The sequence below is a fragment of the Oryctolagus cuniculus genome, chromosome X, assembly GCF_051225735.1.
Source record: "Oryctolagus cuniculus isolate XC-2025 breed Fujian yellow rabbit chromosome X, ASM5122573v1, whole genome shotgun sequence".
Lineage (NCBI taxonomy): Eukaryota > Metazoa > Chordata > Mammalia > Lagomorpha > Leporidae > Oryctolagus > Oryctolagus cuniculus.
This window is the reverse complement of record NC_142888.1, coordinates 22,770,907-22,789,148: the sequence shown is the minus strand read 5'-3', so window position 1 is coordinate 22,789,148 and position 18,242 is coordinate 22,770,907. Positions and strand designations below refer to the sequence as shown.

At 40.3% G+C, this 18,242-nt stretch overlaps 1 long non-coding RNA gene across 1 annotated transcript in view; it reads right to left on the bottom strand.

Moving 5' to 3' along the window:
* LOC103351785 (uncharacterized) overlaps window positions 1-17,943 on the bottom strand; it is a 78,740-nt gene extending 60,797 nt beyond the window's left edge. The window contains exons 1-2 of the long non-coding RNA XR_016228243.1: window positions 17,457-17,943; window positions 12,541-12,614 (exon numbers count right to left, since the gene is read on the bottom strand). This is a non-coding gene — a long non-coding RNA (uncharacterized LOC103351785). The remainder of the gene's footprint in view (window positions 1-12,540; window positions 12,615-17,456) is intronic.
* Between the last annotated feature and the right edge of the window lie 299 nt (window positions 17,944-18,242).

The following is an 18,242-nucleotide window of genomic DNA, read 5'->3' as shown; positions in this document are numbered from 1 at the left end:
CTTCTAAGAGAGAGAAAAATTCTTACCGGCTTCTCTCAGAGGTAAGCATATAGCAGGCCTAGCTCACTTTAAGGAGTGATATGATACAGATGAGCATGGGTAATTTCTTAGATGCTGATATCTTCTTAGCCATTGATCAGATATTAGATTTAAGGAATGTAAGAGCATATTTTCACTACAGATCCTCTAAACCTTCCAGACCTTCATTTGCTTTTGCTTTAGGGGACCAAAATTTGGCTAAATTCTTGAGCAGGTACAACCTGAAATACTACATCTAAACAAAACAGAAAAAATACATTTTTGTATACATTCAGAGAAAAGACGCAAATAAAAAATAAGGAACTCCTACAGTGCTATAGTGAATGGAATTATTGTATAAAATCAGTTTCACATGTGAAAAGATCTACTTTATACTGAAGTCTATGTTTTCTAGATAGAAGAATTTTGTAGTCCATATCATATTTTGTGAGATCTTCCTTGGTTATCTGTTTACCATCAAACTCTTCCTCCACTACTGTCCTCCCTGTACATATTTGGTCTCCCTAACTTCCTTATCTATCTTTAGTACTTCTGCAGGATGTTCTTTCTTCTGAATGCTTGCTGTACCTTTTCTGCTCAGAAGGAAGAATGCATGGGGAGGTGACATGATATCAAATTAATAAATTTGAGGTCCATATATTGTAGATTAAAATCTATAGTATACCTTCTTTATAGATGTATGGCTCTGAACAAGCCAATTATTAGGTCTTTACCTCAATTTCCTCATCTGTAAAATGGGCACAGTATTACTTTGTCAGGATTAGAAATATTGTGTACAGGGCCGGCGCTGTGGCTCACTTGGCTAATCCTCCACCTTCGGCGCCGGAATCCCATATGGGCGCCGGGTTCTTGTCCCGGTTGCTTCTCTTCCAGTCCAGCTCTCTGCTGTGGCCCGGGAAGGCAGTGGAGGATGGCCCAAGTGCTTGGGTGCCTGCACCCGCATGGGAGACCAGGAGGAGGCGCCTGGCTCCTGGCTCCTGGCTCCTGGCTTCGGATCCGCATAGCTATGGCTGTAGCGGCCATTTGGGGAGTGAACCAACGGAAGGAAGACCTTTCTCTTTGTCTCTCCCTCTCACTGTCTGTAACTCTACCTCCCAAATAAATAAATAAATAAGAAATATTGTATACAAAAAACCTAGGTCATAGTAGGTTTTTGATATATGATAGCAATGTTATTACCTTTGCATCTATGATGTAAGCATCTATCATGTAGAAGTCTAATAACAGCTCACAATCATAAGTTGAAACTATACTTTCCTACTCTCAACTGGAGGTAAGAGTGGTAGAGTATCCTCATTTAAACATTTAACTCAGACATAATTGTAATTTATATATATGGGTAAACCACCAGATGTCCCAGATACACTGTTGCTTTGGTAAACAATAATCAAGCTTCCTCCATGGTCTGAAAGTTTGTGTACCCTTATAGTTCATATGCTAAATCCTGATCCCCATTGTAGGTGTTGGTATTGGGAAGCAGGGCTTTTGGTAAGTGATTAGGTCATGATTGTGGAACCCTCATGAATAGAATTAGTTGCTTTATGGAGAGGCCCCAGAGAGTTGTGTTGCTGCTTCTACTGTGAGGTCCACAGGGAGGACGCCATATATGTAAAAAAGTAGATCCTTACCACACACCAAATCTGTTGGCACTTTGATCTTTGACTTCCCAAACTGTGAAAAACAAATTTTCATTGTTTATAAGTTACCCAGTCTTTATTATTTTTTTATAGTAGCTGGAACCAACTATGACATCATCCTAAACCAATTAGAGAGATGTTTATAAATTCTAAACTTTAGTCTCTAAAGAGATGGTTATGGATGTTTACACTTTTAAAAATCAATGCAATTTAACAATATCACATATCAAAGTCTTTCCTTTCCCTCTACTGAAGTGCTTCTAAACTCCCAGAGTCTCCAGCCCATATTGTCTCTTTCAGATAAATACAGTCCAGTCACTTATATCTTCATGACTTTCTGCTGTTTCCAAAGTAAACCAAATCTGCCCATCCTCTGTGATCCTTTATCTTGCTTTATTTCTCCACTTCTGTACAACAAATGGTCTCAACCCTCAAAAGAACTGTCAGTACTGTTGATTCAACTCTCATCCCTGAATCACCCCTGTTCTCCACTCACCTTTACATGTTTAATATGAATTAAATTTATGGGGGGTTCCTTTGTTTTCTGTTATTCAGGATACTACTGAAGAAGATTCTTTAGGCCATCTTTTATTTATAGTTTGCATCATTGTGATGGCAGAGAGCAGAAACTAAATTTTCTATATTACAGAGAAACAAAAACTAGGATTATAGGAATTCTTGGTGGCACTCTCTTAAAATAATTTCTGAAAATGGTCTGAGACATTTTCTAAATTGGGATCTGCTTTACTGGTATACCTTATATTTACTTCAATTGCTGATTGACTTTGTTCTGCTAAGTAATACATGAATGAGTATGCATAAGAATGAATCAAACCAATGACTTTTATATTTCACAGGAAGAAAATTATAATGATTTTTTAAAAACTCAGACTAGGAATTAGTGTTATGGAAAACTATAGAGAGTCAAACCAATTGTACTTTATATTCATTTCTTATTTTGGGGTGTATTTTATTTCTGATTTTAACCTTAGGAAAAGAAAGGCCCAATGTGACAGATTAGTTTTCTAAAGTACAAAATAAAACTATATTTCATGTGTCATCACATGTTAATAAGATATTAACAATTCAGGCTCCTTTGAAGGCAAGAGAGTTTCCCCGTTGAATTACCATAACAATTCAGACTTAAAACATTCCACAAAGTTTTGCAAGGGATCAAAGCATATATAGCAAGAGAATTCCAGTATTCAGGGGACACATCAATCTTCTCTGAATATAAACTTTTTTTTCTTTAAAAAATTTATTATTTATTTGAAAGACCTACACACAGAGAGAAGGAGAGGCAGAGAGAGAGAGAGAGAGAAGTCCTCCATCTGCTGGCTTACTCCCCAATTGGCCTCAAGGGCTGGAGCTGCCCCAATCCAAAGCCAGGAGCTTCCCCTGGGTCTCCCACGCAGGTGCAGGGGCCCAAGGACCTGGGCCTTCTTGTACTGCTTTCCCAGGCCACAGAAGAGAGCTGGATTGGAAGTGGAGCAGCCAGAACTCGAACCAGCGCCCATATGGGATGCTGGCACTGCAGGTGGTGGCTTTACCCAGTACGCCACAGCACTGGCTCCTGAATATAAACTTATATGCTCTCATTCTTTACGGAAATGAAAACTGTACAAAAAGGGAAGCAAAGACTGCAGACATTTTCCAGAATATTTCATAATTTTCTGAGGTAAATATATTTTTGCTGATTTGTATAAAGCTAAATTTAGCAAAGAGTGGTTCTTTATTCTCTTAATTATAATCTCTGTGTAACGAATTATGTTATTAAAATCATACAATTGAAAAAGCATCTATTGGACCTATGACATAGTTATTCATATTCACTGAACACTTGACACTAACAGTATATCACATGCTAAGTGCTGAATATATTGTTTCTCAGACATAGTGACACCTGAACATGAGATGTACATAATTAACAGAGCAATTAGGACAACTGTTGATGATAAGTATTCTGGGTGATATAGTTTGAAATATAAGAGTACCATTTTTCACTGTGATAGTCACACAAGACAGCTATGTGGAAATATATTAATACATGGGCAATATAAATTAGTTTTCAAGTTTTTAGCTTCACCCAGTGAAATTGCATCTAGATAACTCTGTGTGGCTTTGCTATATGAGAATATTAGGTGAACAAGTGGGAAAAGACATTTTAAGTAATTGAACCTTTACCTAAATGAAGAAGTTCTTGAATGCAGTATCTTCTAGGAAATTTGTTCTAGAATTCTAATGCTTCTAATATATAATTACTGTCATTAACTAAATGGATATATTTCCAGCCACTGGTGTCTTTCCCAAAATTCTATTCTATATCTAATTTGTGTGGTAATATTCCCAATTTCATGACCTCTTCTAGTTTTATAGAAATACATGCCGTTCATTTTTGTTTGTGGATCTATTTTTCATAAACTGTAGAGTGATTTCCTTAAAATGTCAACTGGATTGTGCCGTTTCCTCCCCAAAACTTTCTAGGAAATTCCCATTGTACCATTTAAAATAGCATCTGAAATCCTAAACATGTTTAAAAAGTCCTTTGAGAGCTGATCGCTGCCTTCCTCTACAGACTCTTTGTACTCCATTTCCCTGATAACACCCTCCCTTTCTGACCCTCTGACACTTCTGATCTTTTCATTCCCTCAAACACCCAAAGTTCTTTATCTTCCCTTCAAAAGAGTACATTTTATTTTACAATGGAAATCATATTCCCCACTTCTTATCAGTTTTGACATAAAGATCACTTTAGACTACTTTTTGGTGGTCACCCATGCTGAGCAAGGATTTTTGATTTTCAAACAGTAAAGACTCAACAGAGATTATGATTTCATATGATTCACAAGTCCAAATACCTTCCATTTATCTTAGCATTTTGGCATTTATATAGAATGACAGAGATGAAATCATTTCCTTTAAAAATGGATTTATTCACAACTTCATTTATGTAATAAAGTAGATGTTCCTATTGTTTAATCAGTAGTTGAAAATATGCCAGAAATTAAGCTCAAAGATGGAGCATGTTGCTGGCTGGTACTTCTCAAAAGGCTGGCACGTTTGTGCATTTCTTGTATAATATTCTTCTCAGTTCCCTGGAGCATCTCTTCATATTTTCTTTAGATAGCCTGCCACTTTTTTTCCCCAATAATTTTCCTCTTCTCATGAACCTAGGGCTTCTGACATTAAAAGGGAGGACTAACATATAGTATCACCTATGGGTGCCTACTCTTGAGTGGAATAACAAAAGTTAGGATAGAGATTGACTTGATTTTTGGTATCTCTCTCAAGTAGAATAGACTTATTGAAAAATTGATTTACAAATCACTAAAACCTTAACAGATGTTTAAAAACTGTGATGAAAACTGGATCAAGACTGGTCCATGAATAATACTGTCAATCTAAGGATATGTTTCTTTATTACTTCTATCTCAAAAGAAGCAGGCTTCTTGGAAATAAGCTAACTGGAAGGAGAAAACTGGAAATGTCTGAGTTGAGCATATAATAAAAGAGAAAAGAGCTTGGATTTAAGGTTATTAAAATTTCTTTCTTGGGCTTTCTATTCCTACTGGATTCTGGGTCATAGGCCTCCAGCTTCCAATCTTTGGTCTGTTTTAAAAGATTTATTTTATTTATTTGAAAGGCAGAGTAACAGAAAGGGAGATACAGAGAGAGAGAGAGAAAGAGAGAGAGATAGAGATCTTCCATCTGCTGATTCACTCCCTGTTATGGCCAGGGCTAGGCCAAGCCGAAGCCTGGAGCCAGAAGCTTCATCCGGGTCTCCCACGTGGATACAGGGGCCCAAGCACTTGGTCATCTTCCACTGCTTTCCCAGGCTTATTAGCAGGGAGCTCGTTCAGAAGTGGGGCAGCTGAAACTCGAACTGGTGCCCATATGGGATGGTTGTGTTGCAGGTAGCAGCTTTACCTGCTATACCACAATGATGGCCCTAGAGTCTAGTCTTGAGATGTCTGTTTCTCTTCGGCCATCCGTCTACCTAAAGAGGCTTGAGTGATGGGTGTTGCTTGTGTTTAGGGCCTTCTTTCCCTGTATGTTAGGTCTTCAGATTATGACCTTGGGCTTATCTCAGGTGTTGAGCCTTGTCAAACATCCAAAGTTCTTACTTCAGGGCCTTTGTAATAATCTTCCTGTCCTTTACATGCTTGGCTTGCTTTCATCTTTTGAAGACATAGTATACATGAATACTTCCCACAGAGGTCTTCCTTGAGGTTTTCTTAAAACCTTTTTTTTTTTTGAATTTCTGCATTAGTTTTAGTTTCACAGCAATATTAAAAGGAAAATAGGGGCTTGGTGTTGTGATGCAGGGGGTTAAGCTACTGCCTGTGATTCCTGGTTTGCGTCCCGGCTGCTCTACTTCCAATCCAGCTCCCTGCTAATACTCCTGGAAAAGCTGCACAAAAGGCTTAAGTGTTTGGGCTCCTGCCACCCATGTAGGGGGCCTAGATGAAGTTCTAGGCTCCTGGCTTCTACCTGGCCAAGCCCCAGCTGTTGCAGACATTTGGGGAGAGAACCAGCAGATATAGGATCTGTGTGTGTATAACTCTACCTTTCAAATAAATAAAATAAATCTAAAGAATAATTAAGAGGAAAATAGTTTCCCATATATGCACTATGCTACCTAGGCACAACCTCCCTCACCAGAGTACAGTTGTTACAGTTGATGAACCTACATTGACCCATAATTATCACCTAAAGCCTATTGTTTACATTGGGTACAATCTTGCTGTTGTACATTCTATGGATTTGGATAAATGAGTAATGACATGTATCCACCACTATAGTATCATACAAAATAATTTCACCGCCTTAAGAATCCTCTCTTGTCTGCTTATTTGTTCTACTCCCCCCCCCCCACCAACTTCTGGCAATTACTGATTGTTTACTCTCTCTGTACTGTTGCCGTTTCAGAATGCCACGTATATGGAATCATTCAGTATCTAGCCTTTGCAGGACGGCCTCTTTTACTTGGTAATATGCATTGAAGCTTCTCCCATGTCTTCTTATGACTTAATAACTCATTTCTTTTGAGGGCTAAAAACGATTCCATAATCTGTTTGTACCATAGTTTATCAATTCATTTACTATACCACGTCTTGGCTACTTATAAGTTTTGGCAACTATGAATAAAGCTGATATAAACATGTATCTATAGATTTTTGTGGGAGTATGTTTTCAACAACTTGGATAAATAACAAGGAGTGTGACTACTGGATCATACAATAGGAGTATGTGTATTGAAAAAAAAAATCTGCCAAACTCTCTTCAAATTGGAAATAGTATCTTGCATTCCCATGAGCAATAACAGAGATAACTGTTGTTCCACATCCTTTCCTGTATTTGTTATTGACAGTTTTATAGGTTTTGGCCATTCTATACATATATAATGTGTCTGTTTGCTTTAATTTGCAATTCTCTGATGACATACAATGTTGAGCATATGTTAATGTCTGTTAAGGCTTTGGCCAACTTTTCAGTTGACTTTTTTTGTTTTGTTATTGTTAAGTTCAAGAGTTCTTTTGTATATTTTGGATAACAATCCTTTATGAGATGGATGTTTTGCAAATATTTTCTCCTAGTCTGTGGCTTTTCTTCCCATTCTAATAATTTTGTCTTTCATAGAGCAAATGTTTTTAATTTGAAGTCCAATTTGTTAGTTCTTTTATGGATCATGTCTTCAGTGCAGTATCAAGAAAGCATCACAAATCTCAAGGTTATCTAGACCTTGCCTATATTAGCTTCTACTAGTTTTGTAGTTTTACATTTAGGCTAGTGATTCATTTTGACTTAACTATTCTGAAGAGTGTGAGGTGTTTATCAGGTTTTTTTCTTTCTAAAATTAATTATTCAGGAAGAACAACATACAGAGGGGAAGAGATAGAGATAGATAGAAAGAGAGAGAGAGAGAGAGATGGATGATAGCACTTCCATCTAATGTTCCCCAAATGCCTGCGATAGCCAGGGCTGGCCCAGGCTGAAGCATAGAGTCAACAACTCTATCTGGGTCTCCCACATGGGTGGCAAGGGACCAGGTACTTGACCGATCATCCACTGCCTTCTCAGGCACATTAGCAGAAAGTTAGATTGGAAGCAGAGCAGACAGGACTTGAAATGGCATCTGATATGGGATTCTGAAGCTATACACAGCACCTTTACCCACTGTGGCACAATTCTAACCCCTTGATTTAGTTTTTTTCTCCATTTTTATTTTATTTTAATTTTGAAGAAAGCTTTTATTTAATGAATACAAATTTCATAGGTACAACGATACGGTACAATATAGTGGTTCTTTCCCCCATATCCGCCCCGTATCCCCCATTACTATTGTATCTGAGTCTATATCTCCCTTTAAATCCCTAAACATTTCTTTTAAATAGCAAGGTGCCCTGTGATTAGGTGCATATACATTTGTAATAGTCAAATCTTCCTGTTGAATTGATCCTTTAATCATTGTATAGTGTCCTTCTTTGTCTCTTTTAATAGTTTTTTGTGTTAAAGTGTATTTTGTTTGATATTTGGATGGCCATACCAGCCTTTTTTGGTTTCTGTTAGCATGGATTATCTTTTTCCATCCTTTTACTTTCAGTCTGCGTGCATCTTTGCTGGTAAGATGTGTTTCTTGTAGGTAACAAGTAGATTGGTTTTCTTTTTTAATCCATTCAGCCATTCTGTGTCTTTTAACTGGGGAGTGGAGACTATTTACATTCAGTGTGACTATTGTTAGGTACCAACTTTGCACTGCCATGTTTCCATAAATAGTCCTGTTTATGTATTTTGGATCTCATTTGTGCTTTTGCTGGGTCATTTTCTGTGTTCATCTACTTTTGTTGTGATGTTCCTGTCTCTGTGTTTCTGTGTGTAGCACATCCTTGAGCATCTATTTTAGAGTTGGGTGAGTAGTTATAAAATTCTTTCAATTTCTGCTTATTGTGGAAGATCCTTATTTCTCCTTTATTCATAAATGAGAGTTTTTCAGGGTACAGTATTCTGGTTTGACAGTTTTTTTTTCTCTTAGGACTTGGAGTATGTATTGCCATTGTCTCCTTGCCTGTAGGGTTTGTGATGAGAAGTCCAGAGTGAGTCTAATTGGGTTTCCTCTGAATGTGATTTGTTGTTTCTCTCATGTACATTTGAAAATCTTTTGTTTATGTTCCACTGAGAAGAGTTTTACTTCAATGTGTCGAGGTGAAGATCTTTTCTGGTCGTGTCTATTGGGAGTTCTGTGTACTTCCTGAACTTGGATGTCTTTCTTTCTCTAGATTAAGGCCTTCTAATCATTTCTCTCTTTCCACACCTTGCAGAATTCCTAGGATCCATACATTGGGTCATTTGATAGAATCTTGTAGATCTCCAAATGTGTTTTTTAATTTTCTAATTTCTTCTTCTTGTGTTTGCTCTGTTTTATTTCCAGAAATTTGTGTTCTAGTTCTGATATTCTTTCTTCTGTTTCACCTATTCTATTGTTAAGGTTTCTACTCCATTTTTCATTTGATCTATTGAAGTCTTTACTTCTAGTATTTTTTTCTGACTTCTCTTTAATATCTCAATTTCTTGGGAGCACTTTTCATTTAGATCGTGAATTTTTTTTTTCTGATTGCTTCTAAGTAATCTGATGATTAATTATCTGAATTCCTTTTCTGGCATATCTTCGATCTCTTCTTCAGCTTCTATTACTGAAAAGTTGCAGTGTTCTTTTGGGGGGCTCATAGTGTTTTCCTTTTTCTTATTTAGGGTTTTTCCTTTGTTTTTCAGCATTTCTTGTTGCTTTTCTCTTTAATGTGTCTTTGTGCTTGTGGTGAGATTTCCCTCTGCTATGAGCTGCTATGTGTCTGCATGTTGCAGCTGGAAGCACATAGCCCCACCTCTGGGAGTCCTGCTCGTTTCTTGGTTATGATGGGGGTGGGTACTAGAGCTCTAATGCACTAAGCTCTGCCTAATTGGGCTGGGCTCGCTTCACACTGGTGCATGAAATGAGCTTTAGATTTTGATATTTAGGACTTCTCTTTGTTGTACACCTTGCACAATTGGGGGAAATTACTCTGAAATGTTGTGATCCTCATTCGCCGGTGGTGGGTGTTGTGAAGTGGGCCCCACAATTGATGGGTGTGTGCACGGGAGGCAAATGCGGTAGCCCTCTGCTTACATTAGAAGATTTAAACAAACAATATGGATTCTCCCAGCCAGCTGTAAGTGGTTGTGGGAGGGAGGAGACATAGATGGACAGGTGTGTGCCCTGCCTCTCCATTTGTTCCCCTATACCCTCTCTTTCTTCCTGCTTGGAACTTCAAACATAGTTTGCCAAGCTCCCCATGCGACCTCACATCTCGCCTGGTGTGCTGGAGGGGTGGCATCAGTCTCTCAATTTGGCTTTTCTGCCATGCCTCTGCTGTGCCTCAGCCACTTCCCTTTGTTTTTGATCCCTTAGCATGAAGCTGCCCAGTCTCTGTCGGACTCCTGGTCTTCTCTGTGCGAAATTCTCACGACTCTGTTGATGGCTTGTATCCCCTCTCCTCATTAACTATCTATTTTGCCCTGCATGACTCGGAACATCCTGTTGCTATACCACTATCTTGGCCCCCTTGATTTAGTTTTACATCTGGGTATTTAGTTTTCCAAAAACCCTTTATTGAAAAGACTCTCCTTGTTTCATTTGTTTGCCTTTGCTGCTTTGTAAAAGATTAATTGAGTCTAGTCATGTATGTCTACTTCTGGGCTGTTTATTCTGTCTACTTCTGGTCTATTTCTCTGGTTTTTGGCAATAACACTGTCTTCATTACTGTACCTTTATTGTAAGTTATGAAGTTGGATACTGTCAGTCCTTAATTTGTGTTGGCTATTTTGAGTCTTTTGCCTCTCCATATACACTTTAGAATCAATTTATGAATATAGGTGCTCCTCAACTGACAATGAGGTTACTTTCTGATTTCCCTGTCATCTGAGGTAGACATTTACCCTAGTGGTTATGAAGCTAGTTAAGGTGCCTGCATTCCATGTTGGAGTACCTGGGCTCAATATTCAGCTCCAGCTTCTGACCACAGCTTCCTGAGAATACAGATCCTGGGAGGCAGTGTGATGGCTAAAGTAATTGGTTCCTGCTACCCATGAGGGAGGCCTGGCTTCTGTGAGACCTGGATTGTGGATTTGGCTCATGGCTTTTGCCTAATCCAGCTTAGCTGTTGCAGACATTTGGAAAGTGAACCAGTGGTTGTTAGTTGTGTTTGTTCGTCTGTCTCTTTCATTCTTGCTCTCTCTCAAATAAATAAATAAAAATTTAAGATGAATCCCTAATAAAATGAAAATATCTTAAGTTGGAAATACATTTAACACATCTAGCATAGCCAACATCACAGCTTAGCAACACAGTACACTGTGGGGTGTCAGTAGTTTAGCTTCATTATTACCAAGCTTACTTGTACTGGGATTTCCAGCTCAATGCTGCTGTCGAGCATAATAGGGCATGTTACTAGCCCAGGAAAAGATCAAAATTCAAATTTTGAAATATAATTTCAATTAACTGGGTATCACTGTTAGATAATTATAAAGTTGAAAACTAATAAGCCAAACCCTTATAAGTTGCAAACTATCTGTAACACAAAATACTTGGCTAGGAAATTTATTTGTATTGAATTGAATCTATAGATACATTGCAATGAAAACAGTAGATGTGGCATACAAGGGGTTTATGCAATGGTATTTCCTCACTTGAAAGCCCTAGGTTAAGTTTTTTGTGAAGAATTTCTTAATATTTCATGATTTAAAAAAATTATTTTATTTGACACACACATTCAGAGAGAGAGAGAGAGACAGAAACAGAGAGACAGAGAGACAAAAAGATGTTCCTTCTGCTGATTCACTCTGTAATTGCCTGCAACAGTCAGGAATGGACCAGGCTTAAGCCAGAGCGAGAAACTCAATTTAGATCTCCCACATGGGTGTCAGGGACCCAACTACTTGATCCATCATCTGCTGCCTACCATGGTGTATGTTATCAAGAAGTTCAAATCAAACAGAGCTGAGACTCAAACCCAAACAGTGGCCCTGAGATTTGGCGATTTTTAGGCACCTAAGGTCAGACACATTGTGATGATGTCAAGTTTCTGGGAAGAATTAATGTGGTGGGCTGCTGCGGTCTCAGACCACAACATTTTAAAAACAAAATATTACTATATGGTTAGCAATCCAATGGCCAAATGATCTCTGATAGCCTTCCTCTAATATAGCTTGTAAAATTCACTTGATCTTTGCTGTCTTAAAAGTAGACATTTTCTTAAGTTATAATGCAAGTCCTATATTCCAGTGTCCATTACCCAGATAGATAACTCTAATGCAGCATTTGAACATACCAGCAACACAGGTTAGATGAAGATTAACTTCCTAAAAGTCTGTCTCTGAACTAAACAGTCCCACTCTCCTATTCAACTCAGAATCAGTGCTGTTTTTCAGTCCTTTTAAGCAAAAGAAAATTGTGCTTTTTTATCTTTGCTAAATCAGAAATACCTTGACTTGCCTACCAACTTTCTTTCAAACATGCTGAACTTGCTGAAGATTTATGTAAATGAAAACACATGAATTTGTCCCGGTAGATAATGTTATGCTTGTTTGTCCAGTTGCTTGTTGCAGCTGAATACATCCTGTGCCCACCTTAACGTTGCAGGCAGTAACTGTATCTACTATTTTTCACTCTGTAAATTGTCTAACTGAGATCTTTCTGCAGAATGGCATTGGAGTGTTTCGGTGGATAGTGGCAGGTACTTAAGGAAAAGCACTTTGTCTTCATGTAAGAAATTTGCTCCTAAGAGCATCTTGCAGATGATTCTGCAGCCACTCAATGCTCAAAGCCACTCACCTGCAGAATTTCATCAGGGCAAATTTGAGAGAAGGATCTGGCTGCTGTTAAAGCCTCCATTTCTTCATGAGGCTCTAAAGGGGAAATTTAACTTCAGTGAACAAGTTCACTGTTCAGACTCTGAGTTTTTCAGTGTCCTCAGCTGAGATGGAAAAGTGGTACCCAACTGCTGGTTACAGTTAGAGATTTATTTGTATGAGAGATCCTGACATCTCTCCGAGGCTATGGAGGCCATACACTCTTTGTGAAGCTATTTCAAAGTGTTCATTGGCTACTTTTGTATTTTAGTTCAGGGAAAGATCTTTTTTCCTTCTTTCTTAGAGCTCACTGTACTAGTTCTCAGTCAGATGGTTCCTTTGAAATATATGAATTAGTAAATCCTCATTTTTTATATTTTATATATATATATATATATATATATATCCTCCTCATTGGAGGATTGTCAAAATCCTATTGGAAATGATGTAATCCATTCAACAATGGGCAACTCAGGTTCTAGTTACATCCTGAGAATGCAACAGCCTGAAAAACTCTGTCACTATCTATAGAGAGACCCTTTCAGAGGTTGTAGAGACCATCTCTTCCTTAGTTTGTTATATAAAGGAAAATTGAGTACTATACAGTATGGCCACAGTGTATAAGCCAAGATCAAAGCCGAAATTCTTATGCCAATTTATTGATTCTGTCCTCATAGAGCCCTTTGATTTGAGTCCTGTGAATAAAGTTAAGAAATATTAATGACAGATTAAGGTAGTAGCATGTCTTTCATGTTACCTTTCACATGAAACATGTCTAGGAGACAAGGATTCTCATCTTTAACTGAGTGTTCTCATTAATAATACTGTAAATTTGTCACTTTCTACAAAGCATTCCAATATACATTATCTCTTTTGATCCTCACAACAACATCACATCCAGTAAACTTTATTGGAATTCCACTTGGTCTGGTGGGTTCTGTTCCAGGAGAGGTTCTGTTCAGTGAGGTGGAACTTGAGTTGACCTTTGTAGGAAGAAGCATGAAGTCTGCACGAGTCCTTTTTCTGTAAGAAAATGGCATGTCTCTACATCAAAGTGTAGTATAGGTCTCAGACACTGCTGTTGACACCAACATGATTGCTCTGGTTGTGCCATTCTTATCATGCCCTTTCACCATTTCCCCTTATGGATGTGCCATGACCTTCTCTCGTATTCCCATAGCTGCTATCCCATTGACTCTTCCTAGATGACTCAATAAATAGGCAGAGAAGTAAGATAGGGTACAACCTAGACTGGGAGTTTAGAGATTTAAATTCTAATTAAATTCTAGTCCTATTTGTAAAATTTATTTATTATTTATGTGTGAGATATCTCTCTCTCTCTGTATATATATATATATATATATACAGAGAGAGAGAGAGAGAGAGAGAGAGAGATCTGCTGGATCACTCCCCAGATTCCTGCAACATCCAGCTGTGGGCCAGGCTGGACCAGGAGCCAAGAACTCCATCCAGGTGGGTGATAGGGAATCAAGTACTTGGGCCATCCTCTGCGGCCTTCCTGGGCTGATTAGCAAGGAGCTGGATCAGAAACGGAGTTATCTGGGACCGAAAACAACATTCCCATATGGGATATGGCACTGCAAGCAGGAGCTTAATCCACTGTACCTAATCCTGGCCCCTAACCCTAATTTGAAGATAGCCGACAAATTTCCTATGTTAAAAGACAGGAAGGGCAATTGACAAGCTGATTCTTCTTTGGGCGGCTGATATCAGTGTAGAGCAATTTATAGAGATTTGGACAGGGTTGGGAAAGCCCATGAGGGATGTTGAGATGCCCTACAACAACAGAAACCTTTACTACACCTGAATAGGAGAGAGATTTTGGTAGCAGATTGAGAGTAGGAGCCTTGCAGGAGGGGTCATAGTAAAGAACTGTGTCTCTTGAAGGGTACAGACACTGTCAGAACAGTCTAAGCCAGGAAGAGGGGAGACGAATAAATTCTATGGCCTTGCTTTCCTCTTGTCCCCTCCTCAGGATCCTGCTGGCAACTTCCCTTGACCAAATCTAGCAGAATCCAGAGGATAAAGGAGCCCTATTCATGTGCATTGCATGGCTCATCTTCCCAGGATACAGAGGGGCACAGAGAATTAGATCTGGGCAGATCCCAAATCATTATTTGGTTAATCATTTTGCAAAATGACGGGTTCTAGCTGCCATTTATTTGTTTGGGTATTTACTCATCTAAACAGCCTTTATTGGGGCTGGCATTGTGGTGCAGCAGGTTAAGTGGCCACCTGCAATGCCAGCATTCCATATGAATGCTGGTTCAAGTCCCGGCTGCTCCATTTCTGATCCAACTCCCTGTTAAAGCACCTGAGAAAGCAGCAGAAGATGGCCCAAATACATGGGCCCTTGCCACCTATGTGGGAGACATGGAAGAAGTTCCAGGCTCCTGGCTTCAACCTGGCCCAGTCCTGGCTTTTGCAAACGTTTTTGCAACCATTTCTCTCTCTGTCTCCCTTTCTGTCCACAACTCTGCCTTTAAAATAAATAAATGTATAAATAAGTAAATCTTTTAGAAAAGCAGCCTTTATTTCCATCTGTATTCACAGATGCTCTCTGAAAATTCACTGATGGAAGGCCGGCGCCGTGGCTCAATAGGCTAATCCTCCACCTTGCGGCGCCGGCACACCGGGTTCTAGTCCCGGTTGGGGCGCCGGATTCTGTCCCGGTTGCCCCTCTTCCAGGCCAGCTCTCTGCTATGGCCAGGGAGTGCAGTGGAGGATGGCCCAAGTGCTTGGGCCCTGCACCCCATGGGAGACCAGGAAAAGCACCTGGATCCTGGCTCCTGCCATCGGATCAGCGCGGTGCGCCGGCTGCAGCGGCGGCCATTGGAGGGTGAACCAACGGCAAAGGAAGACCTCTCTCTCTCTGTCTCTCTCACTGTCCACTCTGCCTGTCAAAAAAAAAAAAATTCACTGATGGAGTGGCCCATTTCACCTGTCAATTTCTCTACCCTAGCTGGAAAATACTCTATTTAGTGGCTTGTTGAACTTTATAAACTCTTGGTTACAAAGTAGGATCATGTTTTTCTTGAGAGAGAATAAAATTATTATCAACAACATAGCTTTATTAGTCCTCTTAAAATAGACAATATTGGAAAAATTTAATTTGGGTAATGTATTTAATGATGATGAACTTGGAGGAAAAATTCAACTGCTTTAATTTTTTTAAGTTGTTTACAAATTTACAAGTGACATTATTCTAGCTAGAACTGCAAATGAAAGCATGAGAAGTAAAAATTACTGGTTCACCTTGCTCTGATTTTCTATTTTGTTGCTACCTCAATAATTTTTTGACATGCCCAGGTCTCCTAAGTTCCAAGTAGGATGCAAAAGCATACCATGGCTCTGAAATGACAAATAAGATCTATCTTCAGATCTGCTGTTAAACAAAACTGAAAATAAATCTTAAGTGAAGAAATAATGTTGCTATAAACCCCAGGTTTTAGGATCTGTGCTGTTTTATTTCATCCAATTAATTTCTAAAATGAATTTGTTTTATAACATTGTAACAAAAAATTCCTCAAATGGCAAAGTATACTGTCGCTCCCTGTCTTCGTGGAGGAACGACACAGGACCCTGCGCTGTTCTTTTGTCTGCTCGGCCCTCCCTGGGTTTGCTGCTGGTTCTTCCCGGGTTGGCTACCATCCCTTCCACCTCCGTGGCGGTTCCCCCTGCCACTTTCCCCACTTCCGCGGGGGAGCGGCACACCGCGGCTCTCTCGGGGGCTGCACAGGTGTTCCTTCAGATAGATGTTCCTGGTGCATGTTGTCTCTCTCCTTTATAGTCTTCTTCCACCAATCCCAACTCTGCTACCCACACGCTGAGTACGCTGCTCTCCTCTAATCAGGAGCAGGTCCTGCTGCTTATTGGTTGAACTGGAGGCAGCTGCGTAGAAGCTGTTTACTCCTCTCCCAGCGCCATATTGTGGGAGAGCAGATGCATAGAATAAGTCTTAATTCCAGTAACAGTCTAGTCCGAGTTGCTCCCCACAGTATACTGTGTCTTTAAGCCTGTATTACTAATATTTGCCATGTAATATTAAGTGGCCTCTATGTGCAGACCCTCCCAAGGGACCTGCACGTTATCCTAGGTCAAGGGGTTCTAGCTGTAGTCGGAGATGAGGACCCAAGTGACATTTAGAGCTTCACGTGGTTTCCCCAAAGAACATCCTGCTGTGAAGAGCAGCATGGATGCCAAACTGGAGGCAGGGAATCAATGCAGGTGTTCAGTCCATAAACGCAAATTTGGGGAAGGTGTGCAGTGAGGTCCGTTGAAGTGACGGAGAACAAGGGACATGCCATGAAGTCACGGTGCAGAATGAGTCCACAAGATAAGACGTGGGCTCTTCTTTGTCTTGCTCCTCCCAGGAGACCGTGTCTACTTTCAGATCGATGATTCCAGCTCTCTTGCAGGAGGCACGTGGGGGAGTCCAAGGTGTCCCTATCCATGAGTCAGAAAATACAGAGGAGGAAGACAGGCAGATGCTTTCTATTCAAGTCCTTATTGATTACCGTGCATTGGGCTGCTATGATCTTATTTAACCCCGGTCTAGTCAGGGCAGGAAGCAGTGACCTGTGAGGTATCATGAAGGTGATTCCAGGACCGATGTCCCTGTTCCCAAATACCTGCCACTTAAATTGCCCCCAGCCTACCCTTAGCTTATTAACCCCCCACCTCCTGGATAAAGTCCCACGTGGTTATCTCCCTAAAGGGAGAGTACCTGAAGGCCCCTACTAACATTTAAGGATCCTGACATGTGCATGGGTGACAAGTTGGCACCTGTTCAGGTCTGGAGCATGAGGGACTGTCACTCAGAGAAGATGACCTAAGGCAGGAATGCTGCAGCTGAAATGGGGAGGCAGGGCGTCTCACTCGGCCCCAGAGTAGCCAGGAGAGAATCAGTGTGCTTGATTCCCGAGCACTGGGTGGGGTGCGGTGGGGGGCTTTCGTAGCCTGGGTCTCCCCAAAGCCTCATTTGAGCCCAGCCCTTCCACAGCGAGAGTTCCCAGGAACATGACATGACGTAACCATGGTGTCTATTTCTGAAGTGGAGGCAGGGAAAGGCAGACAAGCCACATTTAACCTGCTCTGAGTCAGTCACCTGCTGGGATTTGTTAGCTCTACGCTTGTTAATTTCTTGTAATTCCTCTGTGTCAGTCACCTCTTGGGACATGTTAGCCCTTCGCTTTTTAATTTCTTTTAGTTCTACTTGAGTTCTCTTGTGCTGCAAGTCTCCCCGTCCATTCAGGAGAGATTTGGGGAAACCAAACAGGAGGTCAAGTGAGGGTCCCTCCAGCCCATCATCTCCACCAGTGTCAGGCTGTGGCGTGAGTGAGATGACCACATGGGGCTTACACATGCTGCTCCTGAAATGGCGAGGGCTTGCCTTGGGTCCCGTTGTGGGAATGGAGCAGCAAGGTGGCCCACCCCGGAATTGTCCTCACACGGGACCTTTCAGGGAGGAGGCTTTTATGTATCCTGAGGGAAAGGGACCATCTTCGAACTTCATGTCTGTGACTAGATGGAGTCTTTTCAGATTGTCATTTGCTGTAAGGCCCTTTTATGGGTGAGCCAAAAACTGTGCTGTAAATGCTGTATTTAAATAGATTATTCCTCATTAAAAGTAACTGAATAAGAACGAGCTAATTTGTTCCCTGA